This window comes from Equus quagga, chromosome 2 (assembly GCF_021613505.1).
Source record: "Equus quagga isolate Etosha38 chromosome 2, UCLA_HA_Equagga_1.0, whole genome shotgun sequence".
Lineage (NCBI taxonomy): Eukaryota > Metazoa > Chordata > Mammalia > Perissodactyla > Equidae > Equus > Equus quagga.
Window position 1 is genome coordinate 15,820,077 of NC_060268.1, and position 21,695 is coordinate 15,841,771.

Here is a 21,695-nt window from a genome sequence, read left to right on the forward strand (position 1 = left end):
TCATTAATTCTATCTAGGCTTTCTTCAGGACTGTCACCTATCATGGCTAACAATGAGAAAAGCCACTAGATAGTACCTATTTAAACAACAAATTGCTTTCAGAAAGGAATGAGATAAGGGATCTTGCCTTTGGAGGAAATATGTACTTTAAAATTGTGGTATTCCTAAATTTTAGTATATTCTTCGATTTCATATAAGGTTACTAATATACCTCTTGTTAACGCTTGTACTTAAAACCATTTCATTTATAAGCACAAACTCTTATTAAGATAACATTTTTCTCCATTAATTAATGATTTGTTAAACGGCCTGTCTAGTTCTACTTTTATGATCATGTTATTATTCACAGTTTGAAATAAATCAGTAGTGCTTAATAGTTTCAAAATTCATCTTAATAACTCAAATAATAAAAATCCAGTCTTGGTAATTTTCAATTCAAACCAACACTAATCAACCAACTCATTTTTTGGCAGTCCCCTCTACAGGCAGGAGAACATTCTTCAAAACATCTTAGGGGCTGGCCTGGTGGTGCAGTGGTTAAGTGGGCACATTCTGCTTTGGTGGCCTGGGGTTCACTGGTTCGGATTCCAGGTGTGGACATGGCACCACGTGGCATGCCATGCTGTGCTAGGCGTCCCACATATAAAGTAGAGGAAGATGGGCATGGATATTAACTCGGGCCCAGTCTTCCTCAGCAAAAAGAAAGGATTGGCAGCAATTAGCTCAGGGTTAATCTTCCTCAAAAAAAAAAAAGGAAAAAAGTCTCATAGCCATCATGTCCTCTCCCTCCCTTTGATACAATAAGGCTCCAGACTCAAAGAGAGAGACACAGTTTCTCAGTGACATCAAGAAGCAACAAATCGCTGTACCAAAATACTAGTTTTAACGGAAGCTTCCTTTTTTTCGAATTGCTTTTGACTCCATAACTGCAAATGAAAATTATTTGAGGGGTTTATGTTTGTGTTTGATTATTTACCTAAGAGGATTTAACTTATGTTACATTGTGGTAACTGAATATCATATGCTGTCCTGTATTTGAACTTCTGAGCCACTCTCTTTCCTCTTTTACTTTTTATTTACCACTAAAATGTAGCTTTCTAAAAGAATTTAAATAAGCCCCCGACTGATTAGCAGAGAAGACTTAGTTCCTCACCCAAAAAATGGGCATATGCTCTCTTCCTCAGAGAGTTTCTGTGGGAATTAAATGAGATAATGTGTGCGACCCTGAGACCCAGAAAGCGTTCAACACATGCTGCCTTCATCGTGATGACAAGGATGACGATGGTGATGAAGATGCAGAGTGTGGCCATATAGGATACCAGACAATACACATACTATGAATAACCAAGAGGCATCCTCAATTGAGATATGGAGCAATTGATCACAACATGTTATACAGATTAAGTGTGAAAGAGAGCAGAAGCAATATAAGACGGCAGCACTACAATCAGATATGAATTCACATTTTTCAGAGAAATGTTATTAGGTTTTAAATGACTGGTAAAATATTGCTTTAAGTTTTAAATATTTGTTTCTGTAATGGAAATAGTCACAAAATATTTTCAAGTTTGAAAATGTTTATTTCAAGAACTGCCATGAAATTACCATTTACGTGGGGAATTAAGAAGCACAAACATTTCTCTAAACACTTCCAGAGGTTGGTGAACATGCTTAAACACATATGCTGGGAAAAAACAACAAACTGAAACTCAAGACACTGCTGTCGGGGTTTTTAGGATTCAATGAAGCTGTCTTCCTGCAGCTTTTCATCTCCTACTGTTTCTCAAAGGGTCACTATTAAGTCTCACGTAAGGCCTTTGCTTTTTCCTAATTCCAGCTTAAACACATAAGTATACATGTTGTGTGAATAAAATTCATGGGTAAGAAAAGATTTTATTGTATAGAAAAGGACCAAATAATGTCGTAAACGCTAAACAAATGTATGACTACATTTGACTAACTGACAGAGTAAGGAGGAATATCCATTTTTATTAATTCTGAATTATTAAAAGCTCTAATAGTACATAGCATAACTGCCCCCTCCAAAGAGTCCAGCATTTGACATTCCACTGTGGTGTTCCTGGTGACTCGTCTGAGAGGCTCTCTTGCCAGCTATCTTCAGAGCACAGGAAGAGATATGTCTCTTTAGTTTCCATTTGTATTTGAATTGATTCTTTTTATATTAATGCAGGATTTTCCTGTAACTTTTCTCCTCTTCCAAGAAATATTCAAGGATAAAAACATATAAGTCATGGCTTCTCCATGGCTACTGAAATAAATATTGTCTTTCCTGCTTCTCTCCCAAACTTATTACATGAGTTTGGTAATGACTGTAAAGAATATCTAAGTCGATGAAAATCAAATTATATAAATACAAAGAAAACACAAAAGTAAGGAAAGCTTCTTGGATGAGCTCCCTTTTCAAGTTCTTCCACGCGTCTGATTACTATCTTATCACCAATACACTGTTCCCTTTCCTTCCAAGGCTCCCTGATACACACTTGGAAGGCTAGAAAAAGCCACAGATTCTGCCTAATTCAACAATTAATTATAACTCATAAAAAAACACAAATGGAGACTCACATAAAACATAGGACATAGTGTCTCCCTTATGTAATGTTCTTAAAATGTTTATGTTAGTTTATATAAGATACCTGACTTCACTCAACATATCCCTTTTTTGTGGCGTATGCTAGAATCGAGAAAGACTATAGATAACAGCACTACATCCATACTTACTACTTGATCAATTCAGAAAATAGGGTTTTCTCCTGAGTAAACCTGAAAATACTGATGAATTTCAAGATGCAGTGGTGATGCTCTTATTGAGAAAATGAAGCATGTCCAACTCTTCTACAAGCAGCACTATGTGCATATTCCAGGGCCTCTCACTGAAGGAGCTCACTCCTTCACCATCACAGTCATAATTAAGTCTGTGTCCATGTGAAATTTGAACACAATTCATGCCAACTGCAGATTTAATGAAAGAAAAGAAGTCTAAAAATGGCAGAATGACAATAGAACGAAAGTACGTGAAGTATTTTCTCATGTAAATGTAAAGACAGTTTTCTGAAGGCTTAGCTTATTTCAGTTGTCCAACCTTAACATTACTAGACTCAAGGTTGCTCTCCACCCTTGCAGTCTTCACTTGAACTACAGTTATCATGTTCATACACACACACACCCCTATTAAATACCAGGCATCCCCTGTCAAAACTCTGGCCAGGTCTAGGGATAAAGGATTTGTGGTCTCTGAGGCATAAGAAGCAAAATAAAAATTTAAGAACAAAACCATCAAGGTATAAATAAATGAGTTCAAGAATCGGTCAAAATAAGTAGTGTGTCTGTAGACCAGGAGGTCAAAAGAGAGATTAGGAAGATAGGACAAACTTCAATGGTCAAGGCAGACAAGAGCACACATGTCAGGAGTTTGACAGAACAAGACAACAGTATCACCATCAACATGTTGGCGCAAGCCTGTTCTAGGTACATTCCCTGCCCGTGTATGTATTTATGTACCACTCACTCGTTTGACACAGTATACACTAAGTACGCCCACGTGCCAAGTACTGCACAGTGAAGTCTTGGGTCCCTTGGAGTCTGAGGTGCCCAAGGGACATATGAATGGTTAGGGCCAATATACAGTATATGGGTTTAGCGATCAGGAGAGATCCTGATGGAAGATGAACAACCGTGGTGTTGACAGCATCTTTATTTCCTCTTATGCAGCCATGGGAATGGATGGCAGATTCCTGTAGGGAGAAGAGAATGAGAGGAGAAGAAAACCAGGCCATAACCCTGAACAACACACAGAGAGCTGGGAGGAAGACCAGAAAAGCCTGGAATCCTGAAGTCAAGGGAACAGAGTATCTCAAAAGCAAGAATGATCAGCGGTGTCAAATGCTGCCAAGAGACGACGAAGATAAAGACTGTGTCTACTGGTGGTGAGTCACCTCAGGTTTGGAGGTATACAAGGAAGTTGAATGTGGCTGGCTAAGAAAAACTGAAGGTCATGGTAGGGTCACTGGTGAGGGAGAGGGTATTAATTATTCTGGAAACATTCAATTATTTGGGGGGAAGAGAGCTTTCATTTTAAATAATTTATGGGATAACAAGAGATAAAAATCAAAGTTGAGAATAGGAGTCACAGCTTTTTTCAAAAAGAGAGACAACCCTTTAGGCAGCACTTGAAAATGGAAAGGCCCAACTCTAAGGGAACTGACAAAGTATATTTAAGGAAATACTGAGTGAGTCTGAGATAACGGAGCATAGCAAAGGAGAGAGGTCAAAATGTGGAAGGCAAACTGAAGCCCTCCTGCACTGAATCGGGGTGCAGAGCAGTGGATACAACTGCAATGACACAAAAGCTAGAGTGTCTACATTTAGGCTACAAAATGTCCTAACCTAGAAAACTCAGAGGAAATGAGAACTCCTGTAAGCCTATAATGCTTACTGTGATTTTACCACCAAATTCAGGACTAAGAAGTGCACATTCCACAAACTGAGAGACAGAAGTCAGTCCAAAGGATGAGAGAGTGAGTCAGTAAAACAAAACTGAAATGTTTGCAGCTTTCACAATTTCTAAGATGCAAATGCAGAAGACATACTTGAAACAGAAATAAGTGCTTATAGTGAGCAACACTTAAAGATATCAAAGATGAGTTACAAATTAAAGTCAAATGTTGAAAAAGTTAAGATAATGTGTTAAAGAGCTTATCACTGTGTCTGACACATAGTAATAATGCAATAAGCAGTAATTGCTAAAATATTGTTATTAAGGGGTTGGCCCAGTGGCATAGTGGTTGAGTACATGGGCTCCACTTCAGCAGCCTGGGCTTTGCCAGTCTGGATCCTGGGCTCAGACCTACACATCACACATCAAGCCATGCTGTGGAGGCATCCCACATGAAAGAACTAGAAGGACTTACAAGTAGAATATACAACTATGTACTGGGGCCTTGGGGAGGGAAAAAAAAAAAGAGGAAGATTGGCAACAGATGTTAGCTCAGAGCCAATCTTCCTTACCAAAAATATATATATATACACTATTAAAACTGTAAGACATACATATAGTTGCTCAAATCTTCCAGGTAGAAAAGCACAGTCCAGAATTGCTGTGTGTTTTTCAGAAAGACAGCAATCTTCCTACCTAGATACTGGATGTAGAAGATCACTTTCATCTGAAATTGGGAAGCCAGAAAGGTTCTAGACAAAATAAATAAAATCATCAGCATACTCAGGTACCACCCCATATAGCCATGCATGGCTACATTCACTTCTGGAACTCAGTGCTCTCACTGGGCAAATAGGAAGCTTTTGCATATTAGAGTGAGTTTCATTATTAACACTGAACAGATTTTCTAACTCTGCTATAGGGTAGAGCTCTGTTTCTATTTGCATAGGGTGTCTGTGTGTGTGTGTGTGTGTGTGTGTGTGTGTTTGGGCGTATTTAGTTATATACATCAATATGTCAGAAGTTCTTTTCATTTCAGAGAACTGGATGTTTCTTTACCTGTACATTAATAAATCTGTAGTTAAATTTTATTCCAAAAATTATTCAAGACATATGTCAATATATCTGAATATGGCTAATGTGCATTGAAGGCAAAATTTAGTGACTCAGATAATCAACTTTGGAGGAAGTGAGCAATGTTCAGAGTAAAGAAAGAAAGGAATAAGTATATTTGAACTACTGATCCATTCTCTCCCTAGAGTCATTAAATATTTCATTTCTTTATATATATTAAGTTCAAGCAAGTTTATCAAGTTTTACCCCTCTACTAGTTTGTATGAAAGCAACAATGCTCACCACTATTAATCAATCATGGTAAAGAGCTAAATAAATCATGATTATTTAGTATATCCTTATATGAGATTTCTGTGCAAAGATTTTTGTCATAGGAACTATGTACACAAGGCCAAGTGATGGCTGAATTATACTACTAGAGGAGAGATCCTTAGAAAAATGTCAGCTCTCTTTGTAACCTGTTCTATTTTTCATGACTGAATTTTTAAATTTTTGTCTAATCAACTTAAATTACTATAGGTACAATTTTGTGAAATATAGAATTAATGGAATTCAAATTTTATGGAATTATAATTGACTATAAAGTGGCTTTAATCTAATTCTAATTGGAAACATTCCATTGTTCCAGAATTCATCTATTTGGTGATATCATTTGCAGGTAAAGAATCTGTCAATGCTATATTTGGTTCTAATTGACATTCTTGGTTCCTTGCTTAACAGAGAGTTGTGACACATCTTGAACCTAAAGCTATTCTCTGTACAGTTACAGGGGTACAATCTTTAGGGAATCCAGAACAGACAATGCAAATAATTCAGCTTTGAAACCCAGAATACACTAGAAATTTCTAAGCATTGGTACATTATTTATAATTATAAAATGCTTATTCTCCCTATTAATTTCTTCTTTAAATCAGAAGCCATGGGGTATGCAAAGGGTAGTGGTAGATTTTTAACAGATACGGGGAATTCCTGGGATGAAATGTAATTATGAAATAAGCATACTAAGAACTGGAGTTCATTCATTTCTTCATTCACTAAATCTGTTCCAGGAATGTGTTTCACTGCTGGGCATGCAAAATAAAGGAGAGTGATTTCTTTCCTTCCAGAGAGGTCACAATCTATGTAGAAAGACAAGTACATCATTTTGGTTAATGGTCCTCTAGACTGGTTATGGATAGTTAGAATTTTAACAACAGATTCCAATGATGAACTATGATCTGCCTCTCAACAGATAGACAATTTCCATATTCCACTGTCACTACCTCAAGAGCATCTTCCAGCCTGAAATTTTAGCATGATCTCCAGATATGTGATTGACATTTATGTAAACATCCCCACTGCAGAGAATAATTATGGATTCCTATCCAATAGAGAATATTTGGGTCTAAGCGATTTCATTAGTTATTATACCATGCTTTGATAATTCATTTGCACTAAATTATATTAGTATGGTATTGTTAAATCCTATGGGGAAAAAAATTGGGCTAAAAGACTGGAAAAGAGAAAGCAAAGTGCCAAGTCATTGGGCATTCATTGGAGAACACCTAATTTCTAATTGGATCTGAATTGACCAGAAGTCACAGGTTATTCTAGCCAAGCCTTTTCAGTGAGCCACCCCAACAAATTATGGCATATACAGAAGTACATGCGATGTAAAAGATAGGAATATATTATGACCCATGCTACCATAACTTACAAAAGGAAAATCTATTCACAATTGAATGGTATAAAAACTATGCAGGAAATGGAACTACAGTTTCTAACTTGCTAAACAAGAGCATAATCTCCTCATAACACTCTAATGTAACACATTAGCATCATGCTAGGTGTGATCTGCAAATTTGGGGTCGACCTGTTTATGTTGTAATTGTAATTATTAACTTTATGGAGATGGTTACCATGAAATCAGAAGATAATAAAGGTGACAATTTAGTATAATTTTGGGGTGCAAAAACCTCAACGCCTACAAGTCCATGGAGGGCTTTAAAAGACAATATATAAGAAGGGACCTATAGCACCAGCTGGGCCCATATAGGATGAGAAGCAGGGTACCAGAAAGGAAAAAACATTCTGATGTGGGAAAATGGAGAAGCCCCTGAAAAAAATAATGAAAATAGAAAATAATCTCCAAGAGCCAAAAGAAAGCTAGTATGGTAGAAAGATGTCATCTCTATCATATAAGTCAATACAGACTGAGGCTTGAGGCTAGTTTCAAATTCTTACTAAGTGTGACCTTATCTATAAAGTGGCGATATTGACAGAATCTATCTTATTTAGTTATGGAGAAACTTAAATGATACAAGGCAAAGACACAAGGTGAACTCTCAACAAGTTAGAATTTATGGATAAATACAGCAAACCAGGAAGAGAACATGCTTACAAAATATGACTAACATCTACTGTGATAAAAGATAAGTCACGAGAACGTGAATATATTAACATATTAAGGACCTATCCACTATTGAATCGGCTTAACTTATATAAGCTTGATGGCATTTGGGGAAGATTACATATTTGGAAGCTTTGTCATTTTCTCTCCGAATAGTTGACTTTGTGTTGCAATAAGCTCAAAACAGCTCTAAACTATAGGACTATTTCACCACTAGACCTTATCATCCCTTGTATAATAATCTCTGTAACAGTGGAACAGGCTGTGAGACACAGTCTCTACGGGTCTCTCGCATTTCTGCACATCTTGCAGGCACAGCCCTAGCTGTCCTTTGTTCCAGACTATCCAAGTTGGTACAGAGAGCAGCCTTGGAGAACGGAGCTAGTGTTTCTCCCTCCAGAGGAAAGGGAGGACATATTTGCTGTCCACTCTAAAGGATTCTGGTTCCCTAAGCTCAGAGTTCCCCTGCACATGCAGGTATTATCTGGCCCTCTCTGCATCACCCTGTATGAACTGGGGCTCAGAGAATTGCCTTAAATGCAGATACTCTGGCTACCGTGAATGCTGTATTAAATTTTTCTTCATCTCGGATCCAAGAGTTTTGCATCTTCTAACAGCATCCATTAAACTGTGGCAAGATAAGTTAGTAACTTGCAAGTAGGATAAAATCTCAGACTCTTCACAATTCTTGACACAGATTTTCAGGGAAAATATATTCCCTTGAGCAACTGATAAAAATGTAAGAATCTTCAGTAGATTCTTACATCCCCTGAAGCCGATTAACCAACTGCTATAACATTGATGAATAATGGGTTAAAAATCCCTGTTTAAGTCAGGAGAGGCCACACTCAATCAGGGCCTATCAAAAGTCTTTGTGACCATGTAGGGAGCAGATGCCGCTGACAAATGATTAACAGCAAGATTTAGCTAGGTAGTAACGTCTGCCCTTGGAACAAGACTGGGTAAATGAACCCGACTGCAGAAGATGCGGGAAGGGTCTTGTAAAGCCCATTGTGGTTTGGTTCTACCTAAGTCTAAACACCTGCAGTGGATTCCTTTCTACAAAGAACACTATAGCCACCTACAAATTCCACACTTCAGTTCTATTTCAGCACTGAGTCGACAGTGCCAACTGCGGTGTCACAACAGACCACCCAACTCTAAAGTTCTTGCCTTGGTGGTAGGTCTTCACCACCGTGAGAGACTCATAACTAGACAGAAAATATAGCTACCAACGAAAATATGTGCAACACATGTATTTAACTCAGCTCACGATATCTATCCATTTTTATACTCAATAACGTGAGAAAATTAACATTATTTCTAAAACAATGTCACTATGAGAGGTTAAATTCTCAGAAGAAGTATTTCAAAGCGTTGGAAGGGGTTTACTTATACGTCTGATATGCACAGACAAGCAAGGGCACACTAAAGATTCTCCATGTTCTACTAACTGAAAATTTGTTACTATTAGTTTCTTTTAAAAAGTAAAAATAAGCTTCACTCCCAACTGTAAATTGTTCTGATCAGATTATCTTCTAATACGTAGCCAAAATCAACTCTGAGAAAATAGGGTTTTGATGAGTGAAGAGGGAAAGAAAGGGAAGAAAGGGGTTACCGAAGTTCAGTCTATACTATACCACGCTTTTTTATTTTCCTAAATGTTTTCATAATAGAAAAATGGAAAATTACCTTTGAAGGAATAGAGAGTTTTTAGGGAAAAACACTTTTATCAGTGGTGTTAAATTATCACCAACAATTAAGCATAAAATAGGCTTAAGGGATAAAATACTCTTAATCTACAGACGATATATAGAATATAGGTATAGATAATCTACATATGTAGAAATTAGGCAAAAAAGTTAATTCTCTTATACAAATCTACTTGCAGGTTCTACTAATATCATTAATTGGAAGCTTCCAAAGAAAACAATAAATAAGTGACTAAGTGACATATCTATTTAAACAGTCATTAATCTATTAGAAGCAAGAAATCTCATCCAATCATAAATATTTAAATCTGTCTACACTACAAACACTAAATCAGTTCACCTTTACCAGTAAGGGAAAGGAATTAGAAGAAAGCTCCTTTGAAAAACAAGGTTAAAAAGAAACAAACAATTGTTGTAGTTCAGGCGAATATCTCACTACAGAAATTTATTCCTTTATAAATGTTTTAGGAACACAAAATTTTCAGAGATTAGTTATTCCCCAAAGCACCTGCCTGTCCATCAAATATTACATTAACTTCCTTCTTTATGGTATATCATCTGGTTTTCAAATATTTCCAGAGCTGTTCTACTGCCTTGATTGAATTTAACCAACAAATGTATTTATTGCTAAACACTTTCAGTGTTTTTCTTTAGTGCTACATTGAGTCATGTGCATAATATGTCACTTTAAAATATAATTCAATACAGCCTATTGCTCCCACTGCAGTGTCCCTCTGGACATTCTTGCAATAAGAAATTTCCCTTCAAAGGTGTTTTCATAGAAGAAAAATATTTAAATATCCTATATTTTATTGATTGAAACCTGCATGACAAGTATCATATTTGATCTAAAAACTTTAGTTCTTTCACTAGTATTATAAACAAGGAATATTTTTAAATGTTAATACCATTAGGAAAAAATCCACCATACACTTCAACTCATTATTTTGTATCATATATCCATGTAATTTAAATAACCCAGTCACAGATTTTTGTAGCTGGAAGGAAACGTCAGCAACTGAATATACACAGGAAGAAACCAGGGCTCTGAACAGTTAAAGGACCTGTGTAGAGTACAACTTCCTAGAAAGATAATGAAAGACTGACACTGGTGGCCAGGATTTATATCATGACTTGCTGTTCTACTAGCGCCCGATAGGCAAGCAACCAGTGGTAATTCATAACAGACTGCCCTGACAATCTCGATATCCATGGGCTCCTGTCTTAAGTACACCTCTATTACTGAGTCAAGGAACTCTTCTTGCTTTTTGCCTGCCCTTTCTTGTACACAAAAACTGGCCCCCTTTGGGACAGCTTGACTTTTAGGGCTCTCTTCTGACTTACGCTCTAGTGCATTTTCATAGCAGTTTAAATATCCTCATCCAGGGATGTCATGGCATTCCTATTACAGTTATCTTTTACAATAAAGAAAGCCACATTAGCCAGAGGATACTGCTACTGTCATAAAAAGCTATGCCCCAATCATTTGCTTAAGTTGCTATGCAGCCACATCAACACTGTGCAGAAACAAGCTTTGGTAAATTCTTAACATTCTGAAGACAAATAGAAAGATGTGGGACTGTTCTTTCTTTTTGCTAAGAATGTTCTATCTAGTTTGCGGTTGTGTGTATCAAATCGAAAACGACTGCAAAAAGACATACCTAACTTTCCACAGCTATAAGCTGCCCTACATTAATGGGAAGGAATCCATTTTATTTTTTAAATTATCCTGATTTTCTTGTCCTAAAAACAAAAATAAATGAAATTAAACCCTTTGCATGAAATGACGTGCAAGAGCAGTACAGGTTACAGAAAAATATGCCTTCATAATGTCTTCTGCTATCTGTGTGGAAACTATAACTCTTGCATATATAATTCCATTATATTTTTATAATTCAGGGTTTTGAAAATGCTTTTGAACCATTAATATATTTTCCTGGTTAAAATTCTTTGAGATGTTCTTAACAAGAGTCTTAGATAATGAATTTGGGCAAACTCTGGAACAGTCTTTACAGTATTATCATTCTCATTAATTTTCGGAACTACCCACTGTGTTGAGATGATTGTCATGGGCCTAAGACTTCAATTTGGCTAAATATTTTTGCATATATTTCAACATATAAGTAACTAACAGATGTTTAAATGTTAAGTTCATATGGAAAAAATAGTTAAATGTGTTTAATCTCATGATTTCTTTGCAACACTAATTCTTATTTTACTATTTCTTTATGTATTTCACTATTTTCTCTATGCTTTGGTCTACAACGGACTGATAATTCCAAAATCTCTTCAAAGACAACAAAACAATTCTTTAAAACATTCCATAATTTAAGCCATTTATGCATGTATAATACTTAACATATGCAGCATCAGTAGTTTTTTAAAAGAAAAAAACTTAAATAGTAACTCAAACATTATTTTTATAAAATATATGGAGTTCATATAAAGCACAGGACTGTATTTTTTTTTTTTTTTGCAGAAAGAGAGTTTTCCATTTATACTCTTATTTGGCTTTAGCAACCTGATATATGACACTGCCCTAACCTGCCAGAAAAAGATGGGTAGGAGGCTAAAAATAATATAACTTATAAGAGAGTTAATACAGTACACAGTTCTATACTTTCATCCAGTTTATTCTTTTTTCTCTGCCTTTTTGGTTATCTCTGAAGACTGCTTCTGTTTCCATTGTTTCATCCTTTTGCATTCACATATCAGAGCAATAAGTATTTCATTACTGGTTTATCTGTCCAGAGGCTTGAGAAGCGGTAACAATTAACCCTCCCTTCACAGTGATTGATACAGGCTTTGCTTTCAATTTGTTCCACTACACAGATCATGAAATTCTGAATGCAATCATCCTCATTGACCTACACTTTCAAACACACAGCTACAATGAGACGAAAGTAATTATTAAAAGGAACACAGGACTACTGAGATCTGAAACAAAGTCTTTTAAAAATCTGTTAGATGACCTTCTAGTAAAATTGGCAAATTTTGATGTTAAGCAAAATGATACCTTTGTGTCCCTGTCTGGAAATATTCAATGCAAGCTGATCAATGTATATTATGGTAATTGCACTGACTACAGTATGTACTTCAAAAATACAGAAAGCCATTTTAGAACTGTTACAAACAAGAGTTAAACTGTTAACATTGTAGCTTAATCTGTCTAAAATTTTTTCAAGGAAACTAAACTTCCTGATTTATGCACATAGAACAAACGTTGACCACAGCAAAGAACGAAGGTTGGAAAAGCAATAACTAAACTCTGTAAGAAGAGTTGCATACTTGAGCCCTTCATCTTCCTTCTCCCCCTCCCTTTAGATGAAGATTCACGGTAAGAAACGAATACATTTTTCACAAAGTCTGAAAAATAGCTTCAAATAAATATTAATCTACTGCAATCGATACATATGAGGAATGGAGAGGGGCTAGTGGGAGAGCGGGGACTACAGAACTATATTAAAACAAGGGTTGCAGTTAAAGAAACTCAGAGTGGAAAGCGAGGCGGTAGGCCTGAGGCTCTCATCACAGAACAGAGTGATGGAGATGAACCAATACTGCATGGATTAGCAATGAATTATTTTGAACCGTAATCATATGCCCGCACAGAAGAGAGGCAAAAACTAGCCATTACTCATAAACTGATCTGCTGATTTCTTGGGAGAGGGAGAGAGAGGGAATGAGAATAAATTCAAATGCTAAACTAATTCAGAATAATGAAAACCTAAAGATGTGGTTACACTTCAAGTAACATCCTATTTTTAATGTCTGCCACATACTACATAATATGGGGTGTTTAGAGGATAAACTGTAAAATGCTTGGATTCAAGTAGGCTTAAACCAACCATTTCTCCTAAGATTACGATGTGATATATCTACTCCACTCTCCATTCTTCTTTGCCCAATAAAATCATTTCTGGGTAACTTTAACATCCTCCACATATAGCATCTTAAAGTATTTAGTTATAAAGAAGAAATACTCTTCAAGGAATTAACTTCTTTGGATAATCTGAAAAATTCATACCAAATGAAGATTCAATTGTTAGAACTAATTTTGTTAGGAACAAAAAAAAAAAATCAAAACTGCTGGTAGCAAGAGATTCCTGAGATTCTTGTGAACAGACTGTTTAAATGAAGAGCACTTTAATCAGTAGAGGAATCCTCACATTTCGAATGTCTTGCTGTGCATTCTGCAGGTTATAGTAGCAGCTGGTAGAGGTCATATATCTTTTGTGAGCATCCCAAAAAGGCTCACTGCCAGACTGTTAAATTATGAATAAGCAATGAACAAAAGAATGCAGATACGGTGGTGACAAGATAATCCAAGCAAATTTATCTATGACAAATTTCACAGGATTAACAAATTACATTTACACAGAACAATAAAAATGTGCAAAAAAAATGATGAGCCTACTTTTCCTTACAGCATTAGGAAAACAAAAAAGTCACCAATCCACTGAATATATTTAAACCCAACCTAAAGTGAGACATTTATAATAGGTTCAAGATATCTTTGTAATATTTTCCCAGTTTAAGTAGACATATACAAACGTGGTATCTCTGGTTTATATTTTATAGATAAGTTGTGTTGCAAACAGTATATATATAGGCCTTCTATATAAACCATGTACACCCCACATAAAACTCTTGTGCAATAAAAAAAAAATCATCCCATTCACATATATGAATAGAATGCATATGTTTTTCAGAAATAGATTCTGAGGAATAAATTATTTTTGCAGGAAAAATGCTCCCTCAATCAGTGTAATACACATTAGTTACTAAAATATCCTTATTCATTGATGTCTCCATTTTCTCGCACCAGACAGTGAGATTCTGCAGAGAGTTTCAATCATTCCCTTTGCCCCTACAAAAATGTTGCTGTCTTTCTGAGTAAAGTGCTTCTGGATGAAGTTTGGAACTAGGATCCTTTTCTGCAGAGTTACAAGGCAGAAAGGAAAACTCGTAAATTGTGAGGGAGGGTGTTGATTTCAGTTACATTCACATAAAGATGACCCTTAATCCAATATTAAATTTTTCTTTATAATAAAAATCTTTTTATAAATCTTACAAATGAAAAATCCCCAGTGTATCAGAAGTAATGGAATATTATTGAAATGACCTACGATGATTCCATAAAGTGGTCTTAAAATGCTATGTGGCACCACGTCCCAAAGCATGTGATAAAGATTTAAGTTTTTACATTGTATAAAACCTAGGTACCCAAGTCAGAGCCCTTTAACTCTGCATTAGCATACTGATGATTATAAAATATTGTAATCAGATCTCATTTCTCTTGAGATGATCTGAATGCTGTTTTAAATTTTGTAGCCTACTTTTCACTTATACTTCCTATTGACTGCTGCTTTTATCTTTAATATTTTGGCAAAACACACAGCTCTTTCAACCACAAATACTCAAGCACTGCTTATCTAGGCCTTTCAAGCCCTGAAACTCCTACTATACGTTTTATTTTTTTTAAAAGAAGCTATTTGGTTGACAGTATTTCATCTGAAACCATAAAAATAAATGTGGCACGCCTGTCTACTACCTCAAATCGAGCATATGTTCTACACGGAGCAGTGACGGAGTCACACGCTACAAAGTTTCCTAAAGTATAGTTTTTGTCAAAGAACCGTTACATCCAAGACCAATCCCTATGATTCCCAGCATTAAAGAAATAAAAATGTTACCAAAGACCAAAGACTTTCCCTTCTTGAAGATGCCACAAGTGTGTGTGTGCTTAGGGGGGTGGGGGATGAACGACTGTGTGATAGTGACATCATTTATGTATTTATTGTGATCCATTTTTTAAGGCGTTATGTCTTTAATTAAATGATTTAATTAATATATGTAAAGCCCTTAGAACAGTACCTGGCACATAGTGCTATATAAATGCTCGCTGCCATTATTATAATGCCAGATAAGTTGGCAGGAGGCCAACTGGTATGAGTCCTTGTATATGTCAAAAGACGATATCCAGAAATACAGTTAGATAGTAAAGTGTGTTATTCTGAAAGCTCTATGAGGCTGTTTCTACTCACTCAGTGGCAAAACTATCACAAAATAAAAATGCCTCAACTGTAGTCTTTGGACAAATGGGCACACTCTGAGGCCTGGATAACCCGAGCAGACAAGGTCCTTGAGCACTTCATAGTCTTTGAACAAAGAGGGGTGTGGACATGGCAGATTGTTCTCAAATCATTCCGTAAGAAATCTGCCTAAAGTATACATATAGCTACGGAGCTTGCCCGTGAAACTGCTAGAATGTTAAAGGGTAGAATGAAATTAATTTAAATATTGATTCTTCCTCTATCTTTTAAACACTGCATTTCTGAAGTTCTCCAAACATGTGATGAGGGACCAAGAAGCAGAAGTCTCTCTAGTCCACTATCCATAGCCTACACAGTCTTTCTGCCAGAGGAACTCTGGCTTTGGCTCACAAATCCCGGACTTCAAAAATCCAAAATTGCAGGCCCCTCCACACTGCTGTTAAGGGACATTTCTACGGAGACAAACCTAAATTCAATCTCTAACTCTCCCACCTTCCTTGGGAACTGTAAACGTCTATTTTCTCATCTGTAAATGGGGATATTAGCACTTCCCTCCTAAGGCAGTGGGAAAACTAATGAGAAAATAACTGTGAAGAATTTAATACAGGGCCTGAAACACAGTACTCTCCAATAAATGCTTATTACTATTATCATATGTGATCTCTTTTTATTTTTAAATCCCATCAAACACCTTTTTTTATTTGCTATAATTTCACCTTTATTTATATAGCATCTTGTTCTTTCCTCCAAGAACCACAAATCATTTTATAGTCACTAATTACAATATTTTACAAGCTGAATGGCTGTCCTCCCAGAACACTAAGCTAACAGAAGTCAAAGAGATAGAGAGCTTTATTTACATTTCTATGAATTCTGAACTTCCTACTCTTTCAAAAAAGGGTGTTTTCTGGCTCTCTACAATATTTTTCATGTCCCGTATAAGTCTATAACCAGAGCAACTGCTCTTACAGGAGGCATGATTCCCCACCATCCCTGGCACAAGTCATGATGGTCCACTGCAGAGGTTCAAGAAACAAAGCTGAATGAGCAAACCCACCAATAATTAGTCAAGGGCCACGAGCACTTTGGGCCAGAATAATACGGGATTTACATCTTGAGTCTCATGATTTTGTACACAAGACCAAAAGCATTCCGATTAATGTAACAGAATATTATGCTTCAGAAATTCATCCAGACAACAACTTCAAGTGTTGTTTCATCTTGTCACTGCCCCAGTCATCTCCGATATAGTAGCGGTCACTTTACTCCTGGTAAGCCACATCCCGCTTATGCACTGCAGTATTACTAATGTTACTACAAATTATTCTAACTATGTAAGGTTCTATCAAACTTAATAGTGCAAACATCCTATTCACACTAATGGGGCCAGCGCAGTAAAAATACCATTCAGTTACAGTTGGTTTATTACCCTGCCCAATAAGGAGGGGGGGAAAAGGGCACTATTTACTGTGAAAATACTAACATCATTAAAGGCAAAGCAAACATAACTGAATTTTCCCGTAAATTCTGGGAGTTCTTACCTAATCATAGTACAGATTTAAATATTTAAAGTTTCACATATTCCATTATGTGCAACTTTGGTAGCATTTAAATTTTAAAATTAGTATTAAATCAACTAATCAACTAAAATTTTCAACATACTAACCCTTCCACTAAGTTTCAGCTTATCCATTGTAAGCAACTAAGGAATGTCTATAAAACACCTGAAGTTAGATTCTAAGCCAATGGCAATGCAGAATTTTTTTAAATTAATTCAAATGAAATGCTACAATGTAGAAAAAGTGGCCACATCAACATTAACAGGGAAGAGGCTAGTTCTGCTCTTATGTGTGCTTAATGGTCTTTAAATTTAATCAGTGGCATTCTGCATAGGAAAGGGGATCACAAAAATTGCAGGAAAAATAGGAAAACAAAAATGGAGCATCTAAGGTTTACATTGGGGTCGTTATTAACAGTAAGGCACTTAAGGAAGTTTTTAGGGGACAACATTCCTAGGAATGATTTAGAAATCTTTGTGACATATCCCCGACAAATACCCCACAATAAATAAAGGACTACAGACTAAAAAATAACTAAATAAAAGGTACACTTCCTAAATTCTCCCCTCCTCCCCAAAGAGCTGCTTTACAAAAACATCCGGTCATAGAATCTCACCACAGGGCAAGGGATCCGGGCATCAGGTCCTGTTTCAAACAGATGCCACTTTCACATGCCAGTGGACTCCAGACTGCAATCTGGGGCAGAGCAAAAGAGGCAAGGGATTCATGGGAATTCTGCCATTCCCGTAAAATAGCTCTACTGTGGGGGCAACCTCTGCGCAGAAGAACTTCAAGGGAAAATCAAACGTCACATCACTAACAACATCAAGCTGTTCCGACCTGTAGATTATATTCAAATTGCAATGTGATTCTAACCAATTCATTGCTGAGAGAGAGATTAACTTCACATAACTTTTAGTCAAAAATAACAGTCATAGGTATTTTTAAGAATATGTAAATACACGAGGACCAAAGCTTTACTCATAATACCACCAGGTGCTGAAAATACTTTATGTAACTTTTTTTTAACAAAAGCCTCAAATAATGTTGAATTCAACTTTGCCCATGGTAACAAATCAAATCTAGTAATTGGCATATAACAGATTTGGAGTAGTATATGTCTCTCAATTCTTAAATCAGAAATTGGAAATACGAAAAGATGTTAATGTGGGAGGGTCCTACATAATAAAGGGCAATTTAACTCCCAGCTCCAGAGCTCTAGGGTCTAATATCACCTGCGGTAGTTCTATGCTATGCCCATGCATTACAGTTCTTGTTGACAGTCTGTTGCCTTGGAAATATTTCATTATTTCAGTTTTTCCATTTGTAGACCCTTGGCCTTGTGATATGAAGGCCATCCTATTTCATATTTTCGATTATCATTTAAGCAATCTTGTGGAGCTATTTATATATAAGCAAGCGATAGACAACGCATATCATCATTTATCACTCTGTGTTTAAGCTTACAATGTAGAAAGAAATACCTCCCCAAAAAGTCTCCACCACCACCTTTACTTTTCAAACCAAAAGCCCTGTGCCACTGGAATATGCTTTGCAAAGCAGCATGGGCATATCACATGCTTGACACTTTGATCTAATTTTATTGGTTATACATCCACATAGTGGAAAAACTCTGTGGTAGTGCTATATAATTTGCAGCCTATTGGAGTTTAAACACAATTCAAACAAGTGTAAATAGACAAGGTTTTCAACTTGTTCTTTCAGGATCTAAAGAGGTACTTTTGGGTGTATGAGCCAGAGAAATTTAAGGAGTACTAAATCATAACCAAAGACCTTATCAAGAAAGAGCTTCTTTTTCCAAAATTTACTCAGTAAGCATTATTAGAAGAAAGTGACTTTTGTACTGTATTATCAGACTCAGGTCAGATATTTCATAAATAAACAATGAGACAATTCAAGAGATGTCTTTTTTCTCTATAAGTTTTTGATTGCTGGTGTATTTGAAAAGCAGTAATGAAATGTGTCCACAAACATCTTTACGAAATCAATGATTTGGAAACCATTTTTTAGATAAATGGGATACCACTTAAAGCATGTCCGCAAAAAGTCATCTCTTATAAACACGCTTGTGTCCAACCGTTACAGAGAAATACTACTAATCAACAAGTTCCAGGCACAAAGTTCACATAAAAGTGCAATGACTCTACTCAGTTGAAGCTAGGAACTCTGAAAAACAACCCTCCTGAAGAAACCATCTGACTTCCCATTCCTCATTACAAAACCAAATCAACTAACATGTGTCATATTTACACTTAAAGTGTTAAGAGTATTTAAAACCCTAATAGCAAAGTGAGCCCTCTGGGCATAAAACAACTGTTTGGATAACAGGCCAAGTTTGTGGTTATTACTGTTTGAGACATTTAGTTTATAACTTCTTCCTTCCTTGCCTCTATATCGCTCCTTCTGCCCCCTACCTCCTTATTACTCCTCCCGCTGCCTACAGGTTAAACCTTCTCAGATCCAACCTTTAAAATGACAGCATCCGAGCCGAACAAGAAGATGCTATTAAAGGGCATTAAATTAAATACAGTATATCCTCCTACAACTTCAATCAGAATTTCAGACCAAGTGTTATTTAGTTCAGCTCTCAAGTGGAGCAGAATAACAAATCGAGCACTTTGATTTACCTTCTTCGAATGCCAAATGGAGACAGGTGATAAAGAACACGCTCATGCACAGGCTATGAAGTTTCCTCTAGAAATTAATTCTATCTTCAAGATTCTTATCTCAGAGAAATTCCCAAAATGGCACACAAATAGGCCTCTGCGAGAGAGATTACTGGGGCCATCCCAGTAAATACATTTACTACCAACAGAACTGAGGAAGGAAGAAAGAAGGAAGGAAGGGAGGAAGGAAAGAAGGGAATTATAAACTTCTGATTTCAAAAAGTGTTCATCACTATGTTAAATTTAAAAAATATATTAAAAGCCTTGCACAATGCTCTAAGAAATAATTTTTCTACCTACAAGAGTCAAGTACTTAACATGTGAATTCTTCATAAAACACTAATACTAAATGTTCATTTCAGCTATATGAGTTGTCAGTTAATGCTATACACATTTAACATCTCTAAAAACTAGACTGTGTATGATTTACTCTCAGGTATACGATTTATATAGAAATTATCTAGAGTTTAGAATTAGTCGATTATGTACCTACTTAAAATTTTTTCCTTCATCCTGACAATTCTGCCGTCCCACTGTACGAAGGAAACGCGCAACAGTGCAACCGAAGCTTTTTACATGAAGAGCTTGTTGAAATATCTCCCTGCCTTCTCTTGATGTAAGCTATAGGATAAATGCTATGTTGCATCAAAAATACAACTGCCCACGTAACGATAAGTAAATCTTGCAACTACCGACTTCCCTCATCCTCTTTGCAAGTTCACTTCAGCCTGTGAGGAAAGTAAACATCTCTGCTGGGGGTGGGGTGGGGGCATATATCTAACTGCATTTGTTTCCTCAGGAATCAATGGGTAACATTTCATACTTCCTACTGGGTATTTCCTCTTCGGAGACAGAAAGAGATATTCACTTTGCTCAATCCAACACGCTATATGCAATTAATGTCATTAACGCTGCCAATTAATAGCAAATAGGATTCCAAACAAAGTAGACCGGGTGGACAGCAGGAGGGAAAACCACGTGGGGCGGGCAGGGGGTGGGGGTGCTCAGTTACTCTGAAATCTAAGAATGCCATTCACGTAGGACGGCTAAGGATATTTTGAATACAGACTCGCTTTCCCTTCGGCTTTAGTTTAACTAACTTCAAACAGACATGCTCGGCTGAGCCCCTTGCCTGGATATGCAATTCTCACCAGGAACTTTTTAAAACACAGATCCCCAAACAGTAACTAACGGGGCAGAGATGCTCCAACTGTTGGCACAATTTGGATCTCGCTGTTTGCTGGCTTATTTGGATATGAGGGTTTCCCTGATTTTTCTTTTTCCTCCGGGGAGTAGGGGGGCCGGGGAGGAGGGCGAGATGAGAGCGGAGGGCAGAGCAGGAGACCCACAAGTTGCCGAGGCTGCGGGCGCAGCCCGGGCGGCGGGAGGCGGCGGCGGCGGCGCGCCTCTCTGCGCTCGGCCCGGCCTAGCGGCTCCGCGCGGAGACAGCCCCTCCGCGACACATTCCGGGCCTGGCGCGAGCGCCGCGCTCCCCGCCCCCGGCCTCCTCCTCCTCCTCCGCTCCTCTCCTCCTCCCCCTGCTCGCCTGCCCTCCCTCCCCCTCCCCAGCCTCATTCCTTCCTAGAGAGCAGCTGCCAAGGGACCTGCGGCGGCCCCGGGGATCCCCCGGCCCCCACCCTCCCCGCTGCTCCCCGCGCACAGCAGCCCCTGTTCTTTTTTGTTTGTTTCTCTCTTTTTCTTTTTTCTTTTTCTTTCTTTTCTTTTTTTTTTTTTGTAAGAGCGTCGTGTAGCGATCGGGCGGAGC